Source organism: Gavia stellata, chromosome 12 (assembly GCF_030936135.1).
Source record: "Gavia stellata isolate bGavSte3 chromosome 12, bGavSte3.hap2, whole genome shotgun sequence".
Classification (NCBI taxonomy): Eukaryota; Metazoa; Chordata; class Aves; order Gaviiformes; family Gaviidae; genus Gavia; species Gavia stellata.
The window spans coordinates 5,768,678-5,784,333 of NC_082605.1; the positions used below are offsets into that span (position 1 = coordinate 5,768,678).

Sequence of the window (15,656 nt, forward strand, 5' to 3'; positions counted from 1 at the left end):
ACCAGCTCAGCACCTTTGGGTGCAGCCCATCAGGTCCCATGGACTCACATGGCTCAAGTTTTCTCAAGTAATCCCTCACTCTTGTTTTCATTTGCTTCCGATTGCTGTTTCCTCTTTGAACCCTGCCTCTAAAAAGAGGGGCGCAGGAGACCTTACCGCTGAAGATTTAGACATAAAAAGCACTGAATACCTCAAGCAAGTCTGTGCCACCCATCACTCATTCAGCCACCTCACTCAGCAGAGTCTTTGTTTAGCTTTTTACTGCTGATGTAGAGGTAGAAGGTACCTCATAATTACCAGGGATGTTGTAGTAAGCACTGTCCTGAGAGAAAGTAGCTGTTTCCACAATTCAAAGACAGAAATGCAGACTAACATAGCTGAGTTTGTTCTGTCTGTATTCCAGGTTGTCAAAGAAACCACAGGCCTGTTTGCAGGATGTAAAACCAACTCACTGGAGAGTTGCATGACCCCATTTCCAACACATTTGGCAAAAAAGCCTCCCTCTCAACTGTTGGCCAGGCTGAGTGAATTTAGCAAAGGGAAGCCGGCTCTGTAAAGAGCAAACCTAGGCCCTCCTGAAAAGCCGTAAGAAAGTTTCATGGAGAAGCTTCTTTTCAGCTTTAATTAAGAAGAAAAATCTAGATGATGGAATCAGGAATTAAGATTTCTACCCAGTTAGATGCCAACTAGCCAGACTGCTCTAGGTATAGAAAAGGAGATGCTTTATGATGACTCCATTTTCTCCTGGTTTTTACATGCATAATATCTCAGTGTATCAGATGAGGGGGAACGGCAGGAGAAAACTTGAAGCTATTCCAATGCTCCCCAAGAGAAAGGAGAACCAAAGGACACAAAACGCTTGCAGCCTAGACCATTGCTGCAGGCTTCTGGCATTGAGCAGGCATCTCTTTGTGCTATGCTCACACTGCCAAAGCGATGGCAGTGCCCGCTGTGCCTGAAAGCTAGCACGGAAGTGTAACACAAGCAAACAAAAGTATGTTTTATCAGACTCCAGAACTCGCAAGTCTCCCCTGCCCCCTTCTGGGAACAAGGTGGATTTGAAAAATTCAATATCTATTTCCAATGATAAAATTGTTTACTTGGGCGAACAATCAAAAGAAAACCAGAAAGAGCTTTTGCCTCAAGCAGAAGACCCTTCAGCAAAGACATGGATATTATTAACTATGTCTCCTTCAGCAGAAAAGACAGACTCAAACTGGATTTTCTTTAGCCATACACTGAAGCCACTGACAGAAATTCATGCCTGCCAATCACTACAGCTCAACTGTTATGACTAAGCCAATTCATTTCTCAGGTCACGATGCAGACTCACTGTCCTTTAGCCCAATATCTCCACTACTTATTTCCCCAAAATAAAAAAATAAAAATAAAAGATAGCAACTACAGCAGAACTTGTGTGATATGCATTAACTGCTTGTAAACCTTCTCCACAAGTTACAGAAACCACATTCTATTAAGCTGCTGACTGAGACCTGACTTAAGCAAAAATCCCTTTGCAGTGACTTGCCACCCTGCACATTTATCTTGAGATCTTAAATGCAAAAGACAAACAGACTTCATTAGGGCCAGAGAAGAAAAAATTCTCCCACTTGCCTCTTCCTCCCACTGCTAATAAGGAAAACATTGTGCTACTGTTTGTCTGTGCATTTTTGCATTTCACAGCATTAAAAAAAAAAAAAAAGAGTTGCACTTTCCTCTTCACCTCCAGAGTGCAGTCCTGCAATACTCTGCTACTCAGAAAACTTAAGCAGATATTCAAACAGTTTTCCTTTGTCTCTGCTTTTCCTGTGGGCTCCTGAAGAGGAAAGCTAAGCAAAGACCCCACATCCCATTCCCAGCTGAGACAAGGGGAAGTTTCCAAAGGAATGGAGTACAGCTACTGTTAAGCAGCCATTTAGGATCTGTGAAGAGGAACGTTTCTCATTCTGAAGAGACTGACCCTGCAGCAGAGATCCAGGAATTCTATCCAAAGAGCACATTGTGAGCAACGACATGTTCCACGCTCTCCCCTCCCTTTGCAAAGTCAGCTGGTAAGGAGCAGAAGCTGGCTCCAGTACTCAGGAAGCAGCACAAATGTTTTGTTTCCTAGGAATTAGGACAACATCTAGATTTAAATCTATCAAGTCTGGGAATTATGTATCAAAGCCAAACACAAACTTGCCACGAAGAACCATCACAAGCAAGCTAATCTCACCCTTAATGCCCTTCAAAAACAGCATTTAAATTGGTTCGCTTCAAGCTCGCTGTAAAGGAACTTTACAATTACTACGATATGCTGTGGGCTGTGACACCACTCTGATCCATCTCCTCCTCAGATCTATACATTGTCCTTTTTCTGAGCTGTCTGAGAATTAATTATATGGAAATGAACAGTGTTAGATAAAGGGATTCCAAGTAATTGGCTCTCTTAAAGGAACTGAAGACTACAGGATCTCTGCCTTCAAGAAATCTGTAGCAAGGCCCATTCAGTACAACTTGTGCTGTTAGAAAGAGAACTAAGATCCAAACCAGGAAACATCAGTACTACGCCCATCTTCTCACTTGTGGCCAGAAACAAACATATGCTTAGCCATGGCATGGGTCCTACCTCTGCCTCTTGTCACCAGTAGACCACATCAGAGTAGCACCCTGACCTGAGGAAGTTCTACCAAAACTGCAGGTGATACACAAACAGCAGCTCTGAAGAAAAAGATTAATAGTCTGACTTTAATACATTATCTGCATAAGCTCCACCCACCCCTCCATGTAAAATGAGGCAGTAACAGTAAGCTTCACAGCCTCGTGCAATCTGGAATTTCACTACCCAAGGGGACTTTAATCTCACATATGCAGGCACAGATATACCAGGGCATTTCGACAGTCAGAAGCGATTTTGAGAGTGAATGGAGGGGCACATGCATTAGAATTTTTTCTTTCGCTGTCTTACTGTGAAGATAAAGCTGAACAAACATTTTGCTTCAGCTACGCTGGTCTCTTTCTACATGGGGAAGCTGACAACACTTACATTTGGCAGGCCCCAAATAGCATCATGCAGCTTTACCAGACAGCCCAGCTTTTGTCCGAACACTGTTAAAACATTTTAAGCCAGGAGAAATACAGCAATTCTTACATCTGCTGAAGTTTAACGGGTCAGCAGAGTGCTCACTTGATTTGGTTAAGAGATTCTTTAGGTAATCAGAATCTGGGATCATCCAAATGGAAAGAAAAGAACTAGGAACAGGCTACTGTTTTTTGTGTTTCCACTGAATGTTTCAACGATCTTGCTCAAACCATTCAGTCCTGGTGTACTTCAGCCACCGGCAAAACAGCATTTCAGAAAGGAACAGCGGGATAGTCAAGTAAACTATCTGTATACTGTTTTGAAAAGACTGCAGTTTGGTGATCATTTTATTTTCCATGATCCCCCTGCACTCCGTTTCAACTTAGTCTTACCTGATAATTACATTCTCAAGATTTTAAGAATTTGTATCCTAGTCCATCAACAACTGAACTGAGTTTGTTAATACAGACTCAAATTAGGGCACCTCTTTCAAGTGAATGTGGTGCTGCATTTGGCTGAAAAACCAAACCCTTTAGCAACTTTTCTGCTCAAATGGCAGAAACAGAAAGGACAACCTAGGAGCACATCAGCTCCACAAAAAGACTTAAGAGCATAAAAGCAAGATCATCCAAACAAATTCACTTCACCCTGGTAAACAAATTCTTGTGCCAAAAGCACAAGGAGCAGCTGTTATCTAGTGGTTTCGTCTGCTAATGCAGTTCCGAGACACTGTGATACTAAAGAAAGTTTGGGACATTCTTAAGCATCTGAAAAAGGTCAGAGAAGCAGAGAAATCCAAGGCAGTCAGATGTACAGTACTCCAGATTATATTAATGCTCAGGACACAGCTTAATTTATTGTATGAGAAAAGGGAACTGCAGGCTGCCCTGCGATGCTGAGTGGACACCCATTCTGGAATAAATATAGCAAGGCTTGTAGAGATAGGTAAAATCTTTTATTAGACCAACCGATAGAGGATGCTCTCCTCTCCTGCTGCAACCCCTTCTATTTTTACATTGCTGATGAAAAAATTAATTCAGCTGGAAAAGACGTATTTTGGGGCCCTACTTTTCTGCCTAATCCTTCTTTCCTTGGAAAAAGCGCTGATAGCTCACGTGCTAGTCACAATGACAAAAAAAGCACTCGCATCACTGTCTACCTTCTCAATAGCCCCAACAAAACAAGCTTTATTTTAAAAGTGCAGTTTTACTACTGTAACTGTATCTACATTAAGGGATTCCACTGGCAGAGCTGCACTAGGCAAGGATGAACATGCTGATTAATGCAGCTGTCCCAAGCATTTGTAGCAGAAATTACTTTACAAGCATGTCCACAGGGAGTTAAAGCCACATAATCACATTGCAAATCCATGCCCCCTGCTTGATATCAGCTTAATTTTCCTAAACAGATGACCCTTAAGGGTCACAGGCAAGAAAAGATGAGCTATAACTTCCCAACTTGACACTTCTTCATTGTGACTTTTTCCATGAGAAAGTACTAAATGAAGGTACATTCTCGTATACAGTACATTCTCTTGTACAGTCAACCGACTAAAAAAACCAAAAAAACACAGATAAGAGAAGGAAAGAGAGAAATTTGAGCTCCGTGTTAGGAAAAAAAAAACCTCAATGTAGGTGCTGCAAGAAAGTAAACAATGCCATGGAAATACAGCGATAAAGTGCAACATTTTGTTTTTGAGGTTTTGAATAGGAAACAACTTAAAAGTTTCTGTCATAACAAACATATTTTAGAGAAAGACAGTGCACTAAAGCTAGCAAGTAATTTAAGTAAAAGATAAGATATAGTATCTGATGGCCCTTAAAGCTAAGGTAGCAGATTTCCTTTGAAACTAGCTGCAACTCTAAAGAGAATTTCATACAAGGATACTCTCACATCCCTTGTGACATTAAAAAATCCAATATGGCAAAACATACATGACACACAACTCAGGGTCATGGAAAGGATTTTGATCTGGGCCTTTTGATAACCTGTTACTCTTCTGGGAATCAGCATAATCTGGAAAACTCTCAATCACTCACACTGAAAATCTTAAAGGTGTTAAAATACCTCAGGGGTTATTTTGTGGCTTGCAGTACACTCTGGAAGGTAAAGGACAAAGAATTAAGAGGCGCACCCAGCCACTTGAGTGAAAACGAAAGGCAATCTGAACCTGAGGTTATCTTCTCAGAAGACACATGAATTGGATGGCTAGCCACAGCCTCAAGCTTGGCAAGATGTTCTGTATTTTGAAGGGCAAAACCCAAAACCTGGCATTTAAAAATGTCTGCAAGATCATTTTACCAGACCAGGAGCCAGCACTGCCATCCTTTGGTGCCGCCTTCTAGCAAACCTCACACTTCCAAAGGATGCAGTGTAACTTTGGCTTTGCAAAAAGAAATATCCAAGAAGGGAGCTCCTAGATGCCAAAACAGCAGTCCCTGAACACAATTCGCTCTACTGTATTTCTTAAGCTCCTTCCAAAGGAAGGGACCTTTAATAATCCAAATCTTCTTTATTACTCTCCTTATACACTGACACTGGACAGCAGGCTTCTCAGAATACTCTACCACACCATCCAGTTCTGTTCTGAAGGTCTGAAAGAAGAAACTCCTCCTTTGCAAATGAAGTGAAGAATCAAACAAACGACGCCTATACTTAGTTTCCTATTCACTGCAGCAGTTGCAAACAAGTTCTTGTAAACCCTCTACAGGTCACAAATTTCCAGTATCTTGTCTAAACATTAAACTGCTGAAGTAGAGCTCAAAGCTCTTTCCAACAGGCGTTCTAGAGTGCCACTTACGATGACCGAGGCCACCGGCTAAGTAACAGAGCTGTAAAGCCAAAGCAAAAAGAAAATAATTTGTTAAACCTGATCTATTGTCAAATTGGCTTGCGTCTCTTTAAATAAAGTGCAACACCTGAATATATATATATATATATATATATAAAAATAAATAAATTGCTTTTGCCCCATATGCTAAAAAAGCACAGCACACATTCATTTGGAAGACACACAGACTGTGGCAAGTTTGCTTTTAATAGCAGGTCTGTCTCAAGTGTATAAAAGCTACCTTGGTTTTTCACACCTTAAATTCCTCTGAAGGTATTGGAACAGCGTGTTGCAGCTTCTACAACAAAACCTCAGTCTGCCAAATCAGATGTATTCTCACAGCTATCTGGGTTACAATACATCACGGGCCATATACAGCTAGGAAAAGCAAATTTACTCTTTCATTTTCTTCTCCAGTTCAATACAGTATGATAACAGGTGCCAGAAGCATACCCTCTCAGACTGAAAGACATAGACTAACAAGCACTATGGGTAGAAAATAACACACGGTTCTCTTCTTTGAAGATCGTAACAAAACTGCAAATGACAGCAAACCTGAAACAATAGAAACTGAATGCACTCACGGAAGAGTCAACCTGCCAAGCTCACTACAAGACACTGACCTTATCAGAATTCTTAAAAGGTTTTGAATTTTCTTCTGGTTGTCATGTCACAATAGGATGAAGCACAAAAACCACAAAGTCTTGAAACACTTCACAATCTAACTTGTAACCTTTAATTGCCAGGTTTTAGGAAGATATTTAAATCCAGCTCTTTATTCCCTGCAGTTAACTTTCGGCTGGTGAATGATAAAATACCCATAACTATTTTAACTAAGAATAATTGAGTTGAGCTGCATTTACAAATCAGAATTAATTTTTTAAGACGACTGGGTTTTGTTATTAGGTGAACCAAGTTATCAATAGGTTCACTATATTCTCAACTGCTGAAATACATACAAAAGTGCCAGTCCTAAGGATGCTACATGACTAATGAACAGACCACAGGAACAGAAATACATGTGATCTTACTTAACTAAAGCTAAGAATAATTAGGGGAAAACCAGAAACCCCGAGTGCTGCTTTTACAGGAAAAAAAAATAACCAGCGTGCATAGCACCTGAAGAAGAAAGAGTGAAAACCATTCGTATTCTGCACAGTGCACAAGAGTGATACTTACTCAGTCTGACTAATGGAGTTAGAGGTTTTCTCTCAGTTCTGTAAAAATAAAAAATGCATTAAGTATGCCTGATAATACTTATCGGTTCAGATTTAGCTTACCTTAAAATTTTAATAAGTGTATTCAGGTCAACACTTGCGGTAAGAACTGCGAAATATTAAGACCTCAATTACATAAACAAGATTTATACCCAACCAAGGAAAATGCCACTTGCACAGCATAAGAAAAAAGACTCACAATATTTGGTCCAAATGGGAAATAAAGTAAACCATTCCAATATTTGCAAAAGTAAGGGTATCCATAATCATTTTGTATTTGGTCACATTTAATCTAAGCAAAATCTGCATATTCAAGATTAACCTGGTGTGGGTTTTATTGTAGGGGGGGGGGTGTTTGTTTAAGAAACTATCTAAAAAAACTGCATATGTAGTGTTTCAACACACACTGAGCTTCAGACTGCTTTAACAATTCTTTTGGGACAGACTCAAAAGACTGAAGTTAAAAGGTCTTTCTTTCCCCCTACATTTGTGGGATGAGAGAGCTGACCCCCACGAATCTGACAGGGATACCTTCCTCAGATTTGCCACGTAGCTTTACACACAGACCACAGATCTGAAAAGCGAAATACACCTTCCACCAGGCAGCAAGTGTGGTGAGGGCCTTCCAAAGCTCCAGGACTTTACCAGTTTTACTTACAATCCACAACAGTACTTAAACCAACACGAGCACAATACCTCATCTTCTGCAATAGCTCCAACATTTTCATTGAAGTTACTCTCTGGTTTGATTCAGCCACTGACTAAGTCACAGGACTATGCAGCCCCTTAGGCTTCTCTCCCAAATCCTTCCTGCTTTAAATAACTCACTGACATCTGCATTCACTGGTGCACTGATTTTGGTGCTCGAAGCTGCTTATCACCTATAGTTAGCTGTAATGAGATCATGACTGCCTCCCTACACGTGCTTAAGCTGCTTTGACAGTACTGTCAAAGGACACAGAACAAACAGCCAGCCCTATCTTCTCGTGCCTTTCTAAGATTCCTAAACTCACTTTTTGAAACACTTGACAATGCTTTGATACCAACAGTGAACAATGCTAACCAAAATTAAAGATCACATGATATTTTGCACAAATCCAACCTGGCAGTTTAAAAAAGGGGGAAAATGCAGCTCAGCATAGAACTACATAAGAAAAAAAAAAGAGAAATGTCACAGCAAAAACATATGAGCTATACAATAGTTCACCTTTAGATCAGCGTTTAAGTCAGCTGTGACAAAGACACAGGAGCATCCCCTGCAGAGAAAGCACTGCATCTCTCCTCTCCCTACCACAGGAAGGTAGTTATGGAGCTCAGCATCTCTGGTCATTACCTGTTGCACTTCAAACTAGCGAAGACCATAATCACACAGGTCAGGGGCATCCCCAGGAGAAAAGTGAACTGTGCGACACAACCACTATTTAAAAACGCTGCCTCTTAAGAAAAGGAGGTCATTTGAGTCTGCTGGCAAACAAATGCTTATACCACAGGTACTACTACTGAGTCACGTCTTTGTTGATAAAGAACTGGGGGAAAACAAGTACGCTAGACTTTATTCCGAATTTAGAACAGCACAAAGTAATGCCTTTCAGCCTGGAAGACTATCACGCCAGCCTATCATCTTTCAGCAAACTAACCTCAGAATAGAAAGAAAAAAAAAAAAACTAGACAATGATGGAGTTCTGAAATCACCATAAGATAATTCAGCTGCAATTCAGCCACCTAAATGGCCAGAATTGCTAGAGCATAAGAGTTAGCCTTCAAATCTTGGAAGCTTAGTTCTTACTACAAAGAACTGACACCTATTTGATTAAAAGTTAACAAATACAAAACAGGACTGAGCTTTTCACTCTGTTCTAGTGCACTTACCCAGGAATTCCTGTAGTATCCTCCAAAGATGAGAGCAAACCATATCAACATACACTTACTTGAAGGGTAAAATTACAAAGTGAGAGGTAAAAAGCAAACAGCTTAGTTCTCTTCGCATGATATTTAAGGTGGCTGCATATGTACTCTGGGCAAAACAGAAAAAAAATTACCTTAGAGATGTCACCCAAGCTCTCTCTGTTGAGCAGTCACTGGAGTATGGAGCCAACCTCTCACAATCAAGAGGGAGGAGGACGCCAGAAGCAAGTCAGCCTGCAAGATGTTGTATGGATATGAGTTAGCAAGTGCTAAATTAGCTTTTATTTAGATCTCTACTTGCTCATCTATTCAGATCATTTGAGAGGACCCTTTCCCTAGAGTCTGGGACCAGAATTCACTGCGAGCTCCTTCAGGATGCAAAGTCCTTCATTCCTGCAAAGTCCAGTCATTCCTCTGGACTCTGACAGATGCTCTTTACCAAACGTACCACTGGGGCTGAGGGGACCACTGCCCCCGACTGCCTTCTCCATCCCTCAACTTAAGATCACCAACCAGGCCGTGGAGTAAAACAGGACGCATGCTTGTTCTTCACCTGGCCTGGTTCACGACACAGTGGTGGGTATTAATGAAGAAAGGTTGAAGCATAGTATATTAAACTGTGGCAGCTGAACAGGCACTGCTGTAGGCCTTAATACAAGGCAGGTAACGTTTGGCAAAGAAGCGGGACAGCTGGTGGAGGAGATAACCTTTCTAAATACAAAAGCTAAATCACAGACAGCTTATGTATCAGAGCTCTCAACCACGTGTAGTAACATCCTAGCAGGATAGGCACATTACATCTCATAACCTTTTTTACTGCTTTTATCAGATTTGGTTGACACGTACCTTCTACTAATATAATTATGGCAGCTACGCCCATGTTATTTTTGAACAGAAACAATTGGCACCAATGTTAACTACCGTCGACATCATTATACAGGTAGAGAGGCAGCCTATAATAGTAAAGCTTATGCCTTTACTCCCAGAGAAGGGGATAAAATAATTTGTTGTGAATGAAACTGACCACATAAGTGACAGGGGTTATGCAAAATAAAAGAAAGCTTAAAGAAGCTTGTCTTTCATACACAGTTAATGCCACTGAAAATGCATATAGACAAGCCTACAGAAATAAATGAAGGCATATGACTTGCACCTTAGTACTATCTGCAGAGTAATTCGCACCGATGGGGACTCCGTAGGACAGACAGGCACCCCAACATGCCAGTTAAGAGAACTGCATCTATTAGAAAGAACATCTACCCGAACAGCACGCTGGGAAAGCCAAAAATAACAGCTGCTGCCACATCAGAACAGCACAAGCACTGCGTACAGGCGATGCCTGCAAAACACAAACTAAGCAGCCATGCACAAACACTTCCTCTTCCTCCCCCCACCACCCCTACAACAGCAGCAACAAACCTGAGATTAAACACTTGCCAGCATCCTACTCTGCATTCCTGTCACATCAGGAATATAAAAGAGGGAGACCGCTAGCTGCTCCTCCATACATCTGAAGGGTCCCTTCAGTTTACAGCAAGTAATACAAATATTTGACACGATTCTTGCAGAGGTTTCTGTTGCATTTTCTTCTGTTCTTTCACTCCTTTTCTCTAGCTCACCCATTTCACAGCTCACGAGGGACCACTTGTATTTACTAGGCTTGTTTTTCATACATTTCTTCTCAAAGACTGAGAAGTCAGAAATAAAAGCAGTTGTTCCTAGGCAAGTCACATTATATAAACAAGCAAGCGCAGAGCCACAGATCTACTGAGCTGCCACACACAAACTCTGGAAGTCAAGTTCAAATCTAAACCCTGCCCAGCACCAAGACCGACAGTGTGACACTATCAAATGCAAGAGTAAACAAATCAGGCTGCAGTTTTCTGCCAATACTAACTTCCAAGACTATAAATCCGAGCATCAACACTCAACTGCGATGCACGTCTCAAACATATTACAAGCTAATTCCCAAGGGGCAGACTGGAGAAACCGGACGGCAGCAAGTGAAGTGCCTGGATTACAACGCAATGCCCGAGTAATGGCCCAAACAAGGCCTCTGTCAGATTGTCTATGGCTTCAGTATCTGCATTTCAACCACAGATGGAAGAAACACACCTCCTCTGGAACACAGGCTGTGAATATTCAACTTCAAACTTACCACCTACATTTCTTATTCCAATGGAAACCAGAAGACAGTGCTACCCCACACTGCAGCACACCAGTCAGAACTCACCACATCTACCACAACCTTTAGACATACAGAAAATAAACTGAAAACTGAAATCTAAGATGACAAGTGATCAAACCTTTCTACAAACATCGGGTCATCTATTGAACCAAGGAGACTGTGCCCTGTAAGCAGGTGGTCAACAAACAGCTCCAAGCTTGTACAGGGCTCATCATCTCGCACTAGTCAAGCTCAACAAGGTCACATTTTCAGAGTTTGATAATTCTATCCAAAATGAATAAACTCCATATGTGGGGGAGGGAAGGAGAGAAGAAACAAACCAGGCAGCTCAGACGGGATGAGAATAGCATGCAATGCATGATTAAGAAGGAATCATAATGCTTGTTCAGAAGGCTAATTAACTGATTAAGGGTGCAGGTCCTACTTCAGCCTGGGCATTTTTCGACCTCCAAGTGCTTGTTATTCTAACCTTGACTTCTCACTACGTGCAATGCAATACAGAGTAACTTGCAAGTCAGTTGACTTGCACAATCTGCCATGAGAGGGGATCTCAAAGCACATTTAATTTTGCTTTCTAGAATATTTTTATAAGAACATCATGCCCAGTACTGTCATCCTGATACTGAAGCACACAACGACACTATTCACAAAAGTAGCAGGAAAGAAGCATTGACACTACTGTTCTATTTAAATATATGTAAATATGTATTTAAAAATTATATTTTTATATAACTAAATACATAAACACACATTGTTGCACTGTTTCACAGTCACACTGCAGGTTACCCTGAACAAGATTAAGACTCCGTTCCACCACCAGCCCCATTTTCCCACCATTGCCCTTGCACCAGCAAAAATCATTTAAGCACCCACAAAGCTGGGGAGAAAAAAAAAAGTCAGTTTGTCTTCAGTTTGATCGGTTCGTAAGTCAGGGAACTGTAATTCCCACCTGCACAAACACCCCAGCTGGCACCAGCGACAGGGCAAGAACCTCCTGTTGGTTGCAGTCTATACTTACATGAGCTTAAAGTCACTGTGAAGCTACACACAGGGGGTGGAGCAACCAAAACTCCTGGTGACTGGAAGCTGATCCTAGAAACTGTCCCCTTTCTCATCTCAATAGAGAACTGCACTCACTCGCTCTTTTTCTACGTAAGAAACACACAAAGGTGCCTACTGGATAACCAGAGTAGAAACTAACCTAGGAAAGACACGCACACTGTTCAGAAGAGGGCCCTAACAGGGTATCATACCCTTTCCTCCCCGGTGGTCGTCAGATATTCCTATGGTAATGACCTCATATACACCAGCTTCCCCCTCAAGAATCCAAGGATCACTTCCCTTGCTCTTCCAAAAGTCCTTATTAGACAGGAAACAAAGGCAACACCATGACAAGGACACTTCAGATCTGCTTAACAGACTGTAACCAGGATGGCATAGACTGTTCATCCATGCACCTGGAAATGGTTGTGCTGAAAAAGCCACGGAGGGTAAAAAACACCCTCTAATGCTATCAGAAGAAAAAATAGTATTAGGGCAATTCAAAACATTGACAAAACAAGAATTTTGCGCAGTTGAAACAGCAACACGATGTTATCTCGCTATATACAGAGATCACACTCAATCTTTTCAAAACGTACCACTTTCCCTCCAGCTCCAAAACAAAGCACTTACCTTAGGTCAGTGCTAAACTAACCCGGCCACAGAAGAATATTTCTCAATAACAAGGAACTGTTGCACAGGATTAGGATGTCCCTAATAGACCTATTTATGGTTATAGTTACAACATCTAATAACCGATATATCTAATTCTAAAACACTTCAAAGCTCCTAACAGAATTTCTGTAGAAAGGAAATCAAAGTCTTAGTTCAGTGATATGTAACACGAATACAGTATTTTTCTCCATCAAAAATCTGACCATACACACACACGTCAGTATATCAGCTGTAGATGACAGTTCAGTACAAAGAGACTTGCACAAGACATTATAGTATATTATTTTGTGAGACGAGCTACCAACTAAGTTTACACAAATAGGCCTACCGGCTATAGAAATATTACATTAAGAATGAACAGAGACCCAAGCCCACACCATTCTGGCACCACTCAGTGCTTTGTTAGCAAAGGCCAATCTTGGAATTCAGCTTCTGAAGCTCTGAATACCAAGTTAAGCCAGGTGAACCTGAAGGGAGGAGATGCAGATGGAGCAGAAACACAGCAAGACAGGCTGAAATGAGAAAGGCAGCACATACTAAAGCATACTGCTGGAAAGAAAAACGGGGGCCTTGCTGATTCAGAGCTTTAAGATGGAGGGACACTGAGCCTGGCACCAGTTTAAATTCTGAGTAGCTGAAAACTGAACAGAAGGCAGTACCATCTCTCCTAATCCAAGTCCTACTTGGAAACCCCAGGGAAGGCTGTTGGTTACAGTCCAGTTCTGCAGACCCATGAGCACATCCGCCTCCGGGGACTGCCAGGCATCTTCCGGTAACCATCGGGGCGGTCAGCATTACCACAGCCTACCCACACCCCCTCCTCCGCGGGGGTGGCAGTACGTTGGGATGCAGGAAGGGCCCCCAACGCCATCAGCTTCCTCACCATGTTGGTTTCATGTTACCACCGTGGTTTGCCGAGTTCCTTCTTGCACGCTGCTCCTGTAGAAGAGAAGGGCACAAAGGGAGGGGACGCTAGATCTGCTTGCTGGGCAGGGCCCCCGACCGGGGCAGCTCGGCCGTGCCCAGGCACCGTGCTGCCCACGGGGCCGCCCCGGCTGAGCCCAGCTCCCAGAGCTCCCCCCGCGCTGAGGCACGACCCTCCCGCCCCAGCTATGCCCCATACGGGCCTGGCAGGGGGAGCCACCTGCGTCTCCCCCCCGCACACCCCCCGCGGACACGAGGACGCGCCCGGCCACCCCCTTCCCCTCCTCACGGGACCGCGCCCGGATTCCCCCCCACGGTCCGTCCCCGGCTCCCTGTCCCCCACCTCACCCCGACTCTCCCCGGGGCTGCGCCGAGCTCTCCGTCTCCTCAACGGGACCGCGCCCGCCTCTCCCCTCTCCCGTGCCCCCCCTCACGGGGCCGCGCCCGGTTCCCCCCTCCCTCCCCTCACAGCAGCGCGCCCGGTCCTCGCTCCCTCCCCTCACAGCAGCGTGTCCAGCTCAGCCCCCCCGCCCCTCAGCCTGCCCCGGGCCCTCGCCCGCTGTGGCTCACCAGAGCCGGCCCTGCCTGCCCAGCCGGGGGCTGGCGACACCGAGCCCCCAGCGCCGCCGCTCCCCGCCACCCGCTCCCTGCCGTTCGAATCAACAACAAGATGGCGGCGGCCGAGGGGGAGGAGCCCCGATGCTGGCCGTCATAGCAACCACGCCGTCCAAAACCCGCCCCGCCGCCTCTTGCCGCAATCCAACGCCGAGCCCCGCCCGCGGGAGGCGCTCTGGAAACGCTGATAGGCCGAAGCCACCGTCACTCAAGCCCAGAGCAGTCCCGCCCCTTTCCGTGCGCGGACTGCCTCCGGATGGACGCTCACGTTAGCCACACGTGACGCCCTCCAGTACCCCGCCTCCCCGCGGGCTGCGCCGCCTCATTGGCTACCCGCGGGGGGGCGCTCGGCCAATGGGCACGCCGGGGGCGGGCCGCGGGCAGTGCCCGGCCGGGGCGGTGCGCAGCGGCGGCGTGCGGGCGGTGTGAGGCGGTGTGAGGCGCGGCCCGAGGCGCGGCCTGGCGGGATGTGGGTCCGCTCTGCCCCCGCCGGGCTCTGAGACAGGTCTCACGCCTCAGCCCGCCGCATCCGCCTTCCCCCGGGGCCTTGGGCGAGTGCGGCAGCCCCGGCGGGGCGGCACACCCCGCTTGGTGCGGTGCATCCTGTGGGGTCAGCCGGGCTCAACCCCGCTTCCCCCGCTGCGGCCTGGCCCCAAACAGCTCCTCGCTCGGCTGGGCCCTTGGAGCAGCGAGTGAAACGTGTTCACGCACCCATCCGGTACCATAAAGGTTTAATTCCCAAACGGTCACGGTTCCGGTGGGCTCAGGGCAAGGGGACCCCCAGGCAGAGTCACACAGGTGACCCCTCTTCGCTGTGAAATTTCACGGCTGGCGCCTGCCCTCCCCTTCCTCCCTTGCAGCCACCTACTCCCCAGATTAGTCTCTTTCCTCTTACTCTGCCAGAGCTTCGCTGCCGGGAGACATCCTGTGGCGCGTTCCTTTGAAATTCAAATAACCGGTTTCCCACCTCCCCGGGCTGACTGACTCCTTCAAAGCGCTCCCGCCCGTTCGCCGGGCCCTGCTAACTCTCCTGCAGCATGTTGCGCTTACCTGCGCGCGCCCGCTAATTCGCTTTTCCCCCCAATTAAGAAACCCGGCCCTTCCACCAACCGTTTGCTCATCCCACCCACTTTGCGCTTGGGAGTGCTTGAGCAAGGGAGAGCTTGAGGGGGACGTGGGACACAGGGCAAAAGTTTCTCA

The 15,656-nt window shown here is 45.0% G+C and overlaps 1 protein-coding gene across 5 annotated transcripts in view; it reads right to left on the reverse strand.

Moving 5' to 3' along the window:
- Positions 1 to 13,847, reverse strand: part of IP6K1 (inositol hexakisphosphate kinase 1) — a 38,890-nt gene extending 25,043 nt beyond the window's left edge. For 2 of the 5 annotated variants that reach the window (XM_059823060.1, XM_059823054.1), the window contains exon 1: positions 7,071 to 7,109. The gene's annotated coding sequence lies outside the window, so the exon portion shown is untranslated. The other 3 variants (XM_059823055.1, XM_059823057.1, XM_059823058.1) reach the window with 3 other exon arrangements.
- Positions 13,848 to 15,656: the final 1,809 nt, after the last annotated feature.